Genomic DNA, 10,429 nt, shown 5'->3' on the forward strand with positions numbered 1-10,429 from the left:
CGCTCGCCTCACCTGCAGACGCGGCCGGCCCTCCAACCACGCCTCCGCCCAGGCCTGCGCCCTCGCACGCATCAGCCCAAGCACCTGGCCGCTACACCCGCCCCACTCGCCCCTGCCTCCGCTGCAGCGCCACCACGCTGCTCCTAGCGCCAGCCAACTCCACGCCCGCCTCCACTCGACCAGCAGCAGGCCACCCACGCGCCCAGGCTCCACGCCAAGCCGCCGCTCGCCCGCAGAGCTCCCGCACGCGCGCAACAGCAGGGCCTGTCCTGATCGCCCCAACCCGCCCGCCCGCTCTTCCCATCCATCGCGCGCAGGTCAACGCCCAGGCCTCAGCCCGGCAGTGCCGCCAAGACGACACCGGCAGTGCCGTGCTGCTCACCCCGGCAGTGCCGCTGGATGCACCCCGGCAGTGCCGGCCCTGACTGTCTACGCTGTTTCAGTTTCGTTCAGTTCTAACTCCACTTTTTGCTCCAAATTTTGACAACTTTCCGGCGCCCGTTTGACCCCAAACTTTCACAGTTATCCCTTTTCATATTGACTCTAATTTAGACACCGCTTCCGAAATTTTCCGACTCCAAATTTTTGACACCTTCGATCGCTCGTCGTGACCCAAATTTTCGGGTATTGACTTATTTTGCTCGGTTTCCGTTTCGGAGTGCAAGGTTTGTCCAACAAGCTTCCGCGTCTACATCAACACCGCGGCGACACCTTCGGCACCCCGGACTCCGGCGCAACTACAACACCATCGTCGCCATCATCGCAAGTTGTGTGTTCCGACACCGCCTAACATATTCATCTAGGTATAACTTGCCCCCCACCTTGTAGCCCCTCTTCCTTTTGCGACCTATCCTATCGAGCATTGCTTATCAAGTGTTGCGAGACATTGCACGTGGCCCCGATTGTGAGGTGTGTGTGTCGTGTGGAGTAAAGCTTCTAAGCAAACACTCGTGTGGCAAGATAGCAAAAGCAAGGCTAACGCTAACATAGGGCGAGAAAAAGCCGCCAAAACACAAAAAGAGCAAAAGAGTGCAAGTGCCACCATACATATACAAAAGAGTAAAAAGCTTTTAAGCAAAAGAGAGAAAAGAGAAGAGAGGCCGCGTGTGAATCTTGTTGTCTCTCAAGTTGCAACCAAAGCTTTGATCTCTTCTTGTGTTAGTGTGACACCGAGCACCCTTGCTTAAGGGCTTCTTACACTTTTCCGCTCATTCCTTGGTCGCACTAACCCCGTTCATCTCGTGTGTGAGTTCCACATCATTCGTGTTTCCGTGATCACCATTTGGACATTTGATTTTTGGAGCTTACCCACTCTTAACAACAAACTTGATTTCGGATTTTGACTTTTGGCTTTCAACCATTCCTCACCTACCACCATATTTGCTAGCTTTTGCGTGTGTTTTTGTGTGTGTACCCCAACACAAATCATTTTGCTCTCGGTATCGTTAGTTGACCCAATTCCATCACTTCAAGGTAAGACCCGAAGGTAGTCTCTCCACTAACACCCACCATATAGCTTTTGTCGTGCTAACATGGATAGTGAAGAAGAGGAGATAGAAGACTACATGGAGCACTTCGAGGAGGATTCCTCTTCAAGCACCGCGGATGTGGAGGAACATGTGGAGCTCGACACCGACTATGGCTCCGCGAGCATCACCGACATGACCAACATCGGGGAGCTCCACATCGACAATGGCGACATGACCGACATCGGGGAGCTCTACATCGACAATGGCTCCTCAAGCATGGACGACATGGTGGAGCGCCACCTTGAGGACGACTTCGACGAGCTCTACATCGACAATGGCTCACCAAGCATGGACGACATGGTGGAGCAGCGCCACGTCTACGACATCAACACCATGGCGGAGCCTCACCTCGACCCCACCATGAGCAACGCCGGTGCCTCCACGCACCCCTACTTGGCCAATGGAGCTACATATGAAGATAGAGGACCTCCACGATGGCACCATATGGATCATCAAGAGCGTCCCCATCATGATCGCCATCGACCAACATCCTCTAAGGATCATCGACGACACTCCTCAAGACATGGCGATGACGCACGAAGACGAGAGCCTCGACATGAAGGCGACAAACACCATGATAGGATGCCTACCACTCCAAGGATGGCAAGTGCACATCGCGCATACCTTCCTCATGAGGCGACTTCTACCTCTTGCGCCACCACCACAATGGCCCCTACCTCGTCACATGCCTATGGACTCCGATGCTACAAGTGCAAGCAACAAGGCCACCCTCCACGGGAATGTCCCAATCTCCTATGTGAGGTGTGCAAGGCAAAGGGTCACGTGGCATGGCAATGCACAACGCCAAGCGCCAAGAAGCTCTACTTCGACGAGCTCAATGCACAAGTCTCCAAGATGCCTATCGCGCACACACTTCAAGATGAAGATCGCCAAGGTCAACTCAAGGTTGATGTGGATCCGAGCCTAGCTCTCTACTACACCACGACGCCACCGCTTGAGGATGACTTGGGAGGCGATGGAGTTGAGCATGGTGAGCATGGGATTCTCCCTTCACCTACGGAGGCGCATGGAGTTGAGATGGTTGAGCATGGGAATTTCCCTTCAACCAAGGAGGCGCATGGAGATGAGAAAGTCGAACCTACTCCCCTATGCTTCATTGATGAGTTGGTACCAATCCCATGTGAGGATGAGAGCCACTTAGCCCACTTGAGTGAGAGTGATAGTGAGTTGAGTGACTTCCACCCCATATGCGAGTTTGAGTGCTTCCATTTGGAGGACATGAGTGATACACAAAGTGAGTTGAGAGAGGTAGATGATAGGTCCATGGAGGACATCGCATTTGCTAACACATTAACCTCTCCCTCGTTTGTGTCTTCTTATGTTGCACTAGGGTCCACGGAGGACGAGTTCCCGCTCATGGAGACGATGTACATGGTGCATGACGATGATGATATCTCACCATGCTTGCTCCAAGATGGACATGTCGACCACATGGATCCTCCTACTTCCACAACACCTACCTCAAATGAGTCGGCCTACAAAGGTAACAACATAGGTGTTGATGATGCCATGATCCCACTAGTGGACATGATGACTTATGAGTGCATGCATGATCTCGATGATCCATTTGCTACTTCACATGCTACTTTCACTTTCCCATGTGATGCTTTGCTTGATAACATTGTTGATCTTGTGAAATTGAATGCTTGTGATACCATGAACATGCCATGCTATGAGAGTTTCACGTTTTCCCCGCTTGATTGCAATGATAATGATAATACTTGTGTTGTGCCACCCTTGATGAACACTTGCTCTTTACATAGGGTTGTCGACAACAATGATAACATGTTCCACATGCTTTGCCCCAAATGTTTACACCATTCCATGATCCTTGCATCCAAGATTGTGAACAATTGCTCTTTCTTATGCTTGGTATGCAAGAATGCTTATTTCATTGTCCATGAGATGGCCCCCATAGCCTTCTCAATTTTTGATGATCATGAGTTACCACATGCCATGAATGCACCTTCTTGCCATATGCACCATCACCATGCATTTCATACTATCTTGATTGACACTAATGGTGATGTGCACAAGACATGGAACATCATGATGGATGATGTGTTCCTCTACCATGCACACACGCTTTTTGTTTTCTCTTTTGTGTGTATAGGTACACGAATGACAACTTCCACCGCTACGGAGCATGAGCTCACGAAACGCGCAATTGAGAGCTACCCCAATACGGACGAGATACATGATCCAACCCATGGGATTCACGCCAAAGGGTATGTTCCCAAACGCCTTCGCCCTCGTGTGTTTCCGGCTTGTCTTGTCGAGCTTCCGGTTTGGACCAATGCCTCGTCACCTCTTTTGCTTCTTATGCAACATATCTTGACACATCTTGTTGGCACAATGGTTGTTGTATGTCTTGATGCTTTCATCATACACTTCGAGAATCTCAAGGACCATGTTATACATGTGAGAGACACCTTATGCATCTTGTGCCACATGTCATTCATAAAGTTGCTCTTCTTTGGATTTCTCATTTCATCTTTGGCAATTGAAATGGATTCTTTGACACTTGAGGATACCCATACTTGGCTCACGCCAACCATACTTTCCCAAGCTAGAAGTCTCCATAGCTTTGCCATTGCACATAACAATTTTGCCCCAAATTTTGCCGCCGATACTTGCCTTTTGTTTGTTCCACTTGTTTGGGACAATGCTACACCACACATTTTTGACACCTTACAACTCTTACATGCACAAATTTTTGCCCTTACACATGTTGGATACACCCACACTCTTTTGGTTCCCATTTTTGCCAAATGCCTCTTGGAGCTTTCCCTTCGCAAGTGGTTTTTCTCCAAGTTCTTCTTCGACCGCGACTACCCAACTCTACAAGGGACAACCGTCATAGACTACCTCTTCGATGAGGAGGAACAAGAGTCGAGGACGACTCTTCCCCAAGGGGGGGGAGATGATGTAGCCCTGGTCACCGACGTTGCTACACCAAGACCATCAAGTGCAACCCCGCCTATCGTCGATGCTACACCATGGCCAAAGAGTCCCCCAAGTGGACCTTCAACCCTAAACCACGCTACACGCGACAAGGTGAACTCCTTCCTCTCGATACTCGACCTCGTCAATACCTTGAATGGAATGCTACCTCATATCGGTGTGCTACATATCATTAGGTACAAGAATCATCGAGGAACCGGAGAGGAGGAACACCCATGGTGCAAGGAAGCGAGGGAAGGGAAGAGGAGCCATTCATCATGGTGCAAGGAAGAAGGAAGAAGAAGCGAGAAGAAGGAGAAGGGCTCACCGCCACCCACGACAAGGCCGGCCTTTGTCGCCCCCACTTGGCCGGCATCGCCGTGGGCGCACCCGGCACTGCCGGCCCATCTTCCCAAGATCGCTGCCCCACCGGCACTGCCGCCCCGAACACGCCGGCACTGCTGGCCCACTCGAAGTCAACTTCATCCCAACCGTCTATTTATCATCTATTGTCACCACTACCTTATTGTAATGCCCCTTTTACCCCTGGACGGATCTGGGCCTATATATAGCTCATCCCTCTCCCCAAATTAGGGTTAGACAAGATTAGGCTTAGACTACATGAGCTTTGTCTCCCTAGAACTATGTTCTTTGTATCAAGGCACTCTTGAGTGATTTCTACTCTTCATGGATGATTCAAGGCTACCCCTCTCTCATCCAAGTTCTAGTTGAGATCTCCTCACCAATCTCCCACTTGTTAGATTCTACCCAAGGGTCTCTCTAAGAAGTGGTTCTATTGGCTTGGTCTAACCTACCAAGGGAGTAAATTTGGTTTGTGTTGGGTTGTGTGTGTGTGTTCTTATTTGGATCTTGTGTTCTTCATCCTCTTCCCCCTCAATCACCCACTCACTTGGTCAAATTCGTGGGATCTGGGCACATCCTTGCCCTTAGGCCACATCAAAAAAGCACCCAGCCGGAACTTCCGCCCCGATCGACCGGAACTTCTGGCCACCGGAACTTCCGCCCAAGTTCCGCCCTAGTTCCGAAAATGCGCCAAAACACCCCTGGATGTTACTGCAAGGAAATTGGTCGTTTTCGAAACTAGACCGGAAGTTGGCCGGAAGTAAATCTGCCCCGACCGGAACTTCCAACCCCCAGGACCGAACTTCCGCCCAGATGCCCTGTGAAGAGAATCCAGCCGGAACTTCCGCCCCAAGTGACCGGAACTTCCGCCCGCGCGACTGTCAGCTCAAACAGCACGTGTCTGTAACTTACCCCTTCGCTCCACTAACTATAAATAGCCTTGTTGGCTCAGATCTGAGATTCAGACTTGATGTGAAATTAAACCTGAGCTTTGCTCTTGCCCCATGTGGGAAACCATACCATAGATCCTAGATCTTGTATCACTCGATCTCCTTGTCGAACCTTTGTGATCTCTTTGGTGACTTCTATCAATCGTTGGTCTTTTGCTTGCACTTCTACCTTTTGGTCTTTTGCTTGCACTTCTATCAACTTTGGTCTTTTCACCTTTCTAGATCTCTCGGGTTCGATTAGTCGATCTCTTTGCGGGACTTCTACCGGAAGGTCTTTTCCTGCAACTTCTATCGAGTTGGTGGTTCGGGCCATTGAGGACAAACCGATTTGTGTGTGCGTGTGAGTTTGTATCCCACGATTCCCCTCCGCATTCTTCGTGTTCATCACGTTCTTCCACCTCCCCCATGAATTCCACCCAAATCCGTGAAGATCGGGCACACCCTTGTGCTTAGCCCTTATCACTTTCCAATTTTTCGATTTGCACAGGCGTACTAGCAGATCAGTGACCTGGTAGTTGAACAAGCAGAAGTACAATCTCTTGTGGATTTTCTCCATTCAGTCAGTGGTACATACTGTGTTCTTCCTGCAATCCAACATCTAGGAAAAAAACATAGAGAAAGCATTACTTATGGTCCAATATATGAAACTGACAGGATGAGAAGGGAGTATTTAGACAACAAAATATGGAAGAATGATACAACTTATTTAAACATGCTTCGCTTGAGAAAAGCTCCTTTTTCCGATTTTGCCAACTATTTAGGGACCGCAACTTGTTGAAGGACACAATGCATACTTCTATTGAGCTACAGGTAGGATGTTTCTACAAACTGTGGGACACAACATTAGGAATAGGGTAATTGGCTTGAACTTTGATAGATCCGGTGAAGTTGTTAGTCATTATTTCAAAAGAGTCCTCCATGCCATCGGTGAGCTGCGAGACGAGCTTATTAGGCCGCCATTGGAAACCCCTGCAAAAATAGAAGGGAACTATCGGTGGGATCTATACTTTAAGGTATGAGAATGTGTGTCCACAATTTTTGGTATGCATGGATATGTCTAGATCATAAACTTTGGTTTTTGTTTTTTTCACCCAATAGGATTGTATTGAAGCCATTGATGGCACACATGTGCGAGCTTCAGTTACGAAGGATTTGGAGGCCTCCTTTCATGGTAGAAAGACCAATACTACTCAAAATGTGATGGCAACCGTTGATTTTGATCTTCGGTTCACATATCTATTGGCTGGTTCGGAGGGACAACACATGATGCACTTGATGCTTTAGAACATGAGAATGGTCTACGTGTCCCACAAGGTAATAGGTTATGTAAGTATATCAATTTTTAATGGTAGTTTGATATACATCAAAATAACCCAAATGTCCCTCTATTTTAGGAAAGTATTATCTAGTTGATGTCGGATATGGAGCTAAACCCGGGTTCTTACCTCCTTTTGGGCGTGTGAGATACCATTTGAATGAGTGGGGACGCAATCCAGTGCAAGATGAGAAGGAGTTGTTCAACCTTAGGCGTTCTTCTCTACGTGTGAGCATCGAGCGTGCATTTGGGTCACTCAAAGGAAGATTCAAAATTGTTGATGATGCCACTCCATTTTTCTGTTATCCTACTCAAGTAGACATTGTTGTAGCTTGTTGCATTATTCACAATTGGGTTATAAGTGATGGGATAGATGAATTTATCATTCCCGAGGATGAGTGGACACCAAACATTACTCATGCCTCAACATCAAGTGGCCAAGCACAAGAACTTGCATACATGACAACTTTCAGGCAAGAACTTGCTGATCAAATGTGGGAAGAGCGATAAAACTATATGCAGCAACAAGATATGTAATTTATTTGCTGAAATGACATATGTAATGAAATTTTGTTTGCTGAAATGGCATATGTAATGATATTTTATTTGCTGAAACAACATTATATGAAGATAATTGTATTGATGAAATGTATCTATATGCCCAAATTGTTGCTAAAATTTACAATTTGCATGTGTTATTTTATTTATAACATTGTAGGAAATAGAAACTAAGCAAGTTGCATGGACACCTACCATGTCAGCATATATTCTTGCTAACCTATGTGACATTGTGGCAAAGGGCACTAGAACATCTACTGGCTTCAAGAAGTGTCACTATGTTGCGTGTGCCAAAGCTTTGAATGAACATTTTCATCTTAGCTTGACTAACACACAAATCAACAATCACAATAGGACATGGAGAAGGAAATATCAAAAGATAGTGAAACTGAAGCAATTGAGTGCGGCATGATGGGATGAAGAGAAGTTTATGATTATTCTTGACCACGAGCCTGACACAAACCATATTCTGATATGTCTTGATGCTTATTACATGTTGGAATGTGTCGTTGTATGCCTATATACTGAGCTATGTCATGCCTTAATAGTTGCTGGATATGTCCTTCTATGCATATATATTGTTGGGATTGGTTCATTTCTACATATATCTTGCTGGATTTTTTTCTAGTGCATAGTACTTGTTTTTTTCTTTTGAAAGTGGTATTGTATTAATTAATCAAAATGTTTTAATTACAATCATTCCAAGCCAATCTCGACACGCGGGTCGGGACCGCACTTAGTAACACACCGCTACTCAACTCTCTACGACTCATCTGACATATAGCATGAGCCACCATATTGCATTTCCTATCAACCTTCACTAGAGAGACTTGGCGATCAGGAGGCTTCTCAATCTAAATTCCTTTGCAACAATGCCTAGATCAGTCCTATTAAGGTTTTCATTGCTAAAGGCTTCCAACACAGCAGGACAATCAGTTTCGATGATCAGGTCCTCCGAGGAATATTGTAGAGAAATCTCTAGTCCTTTTAGACAACCAATTCCTTTCCTTATGGCTGCAGACCTACAGTGTGGAATGACACCCCATGACGACCAGACAACAAGCACCCAATCTTGACCAGTTTCGCCAAGTTCTTCTTCAGGGGGTAACTTCCACACAAGCTCCAAGCCCTGCCTTAGAGACCTTGCCTTTGTGCACCGCATAGTTGCATGATAGCTTGTTTCATCTTCAACTCCACATATGGAGCACATAGGAAGCACCCTTGGTAACCTGCAACTCCTGTTAACATGGACATTGATGACCCACAAGTATAGGGGGTGTATCGTAGTATCTTCGATAAGTAAGAGTGTTGAACCCAACGAGGAGCAGAACGTGTTGACAAGCAGTTTCGATGAAGGATTCACTGTAAATGCTCACAGACAAGTATTCAGGGAGTTTTGATGTAACAGTTGAATAAAGTACGAGTAAGTAAAGTGCGAGAGTAACAATTGCAGCGAGTGGCCCAATCCTTTTTAGCACAAAGGACAAGCCGGTTTGTTTACTTATAATGACCAAACGTTCTCGAGGACACACGGGATTTTAGTCTAGTGCTTTCGCTACATACGGCTAATTAATCTTCATTGTTTTGATAAGTGTTGTGTGGGTGAACCTGTGCTAATGTACCGCCCTTCCTAGGACTAATACATACTTGTGATTATACCCCTTGCAAGCATCCGCAACTACAAGAAAGTAATTAAGATAAATCTAACCACAGCCTTAAACTCTGAGATCCTGCTATCCCTCCTGCATCGATATACCAACGGGGGCTTAGGTTTCTGTCACTCCGGCAACCCCGCAATTGGCAAACGAGTACAAGATGCATTCCCCTAGGCCCATAAAGGTGAAGTGTCGTGTAGTCGACGTTCACACGACACCACTAGAAGAATAACACCACAACTTAAATATCATAACATTGAATATTACTCAACCATACTTCACTACTAACATTTAGACTTCACCCATGTCCTCAAGAACTAAACGAACTACTCACGAGACATCATATGGAACATGATCAGAGGTGATATGATGATGAATAACAATCTGAACATAAACCTTGGTTCAACGGTTTCACTCAATAGCATCAATAACAAGTAGAAATCAATACCGGGAGAGTTTCCCCTATCAAACAATCAAGATCAAACCCAAATTGCTACGGCGGTGACGATGTCCAGCGGTGGAGACGGCGGTGATGGTGGTGGAGATGATGATGATGGTGATGGAGATGATGTCCAGCTCGATGACGGTGACGATGGCGTCGATTTCCCCCTCCCGGAGGGAATTTCCCCGGCGGATCTCAGCCCGCCGGAGAGCTCTTTTCTCTCTGGTGTTCTCCGCCTCGCAGAGGCGGCTGTAACTCTTCGCGAGGTACCCTCTGTGGCTTAGGTCTTCGGGACGAAGGATTTCGTGAAGAAAAGGAGGCGAGAGGGGCTGTGGGCCCCCCTCCTCACTGGGCGGCACGGCCAGGCCATGGGCCGCGCCGGCCTATGGTCTGGGCCCACCTCGGGTCCCCTCGGCTCCCCTTCTGGCTTCCTTCATCATCTGGAAAAATAGGATTTTTGGTATAATTTCCATCAGCTGTTGATCTTCCGAAATATTGCATTCTGATGGTGCTTTTTCCAGCAGAATCCTGGCTCCGGTGCTCGATCCTCCAATAATCATGAAACATGCAAAAATAGATGAAATAACATAAGTATTGTGTCCAAACATGAAATATATCAATGAATAACAGCAAATTATGATATAAAATAGTGA

At 46.9% G+C, this 10,429-nt stretch overlaps 1 pseudogene; it reads left to right on the top strand.

Moving 5' to 3' along the window:
• Window positions 1-1,817: 1,817 nt before the first annotated feature.
• LOC139838028 (protein ALP1-like) lies at window positions 1,818-7,631 on the top strand (annotated as a pseudogene).
• Window positions 7,632-10,429: the final 2,798 nt, after the last annotated feature.

Source organism: Lolium perenne, chromosome 3 (assembly GCF_019359855.2).
Source record: "Lolium perenne isolate Kyuss_39 chromosome 3, Kyuss_2.0, whole genome shotgun sequence".
NCBI classification, from domain to species: Eukaryota; Viridiplantae; Streptophyta; class Magnoliopsida; order Poales; family Poaceae; genus Lolium; species Lolium perenne.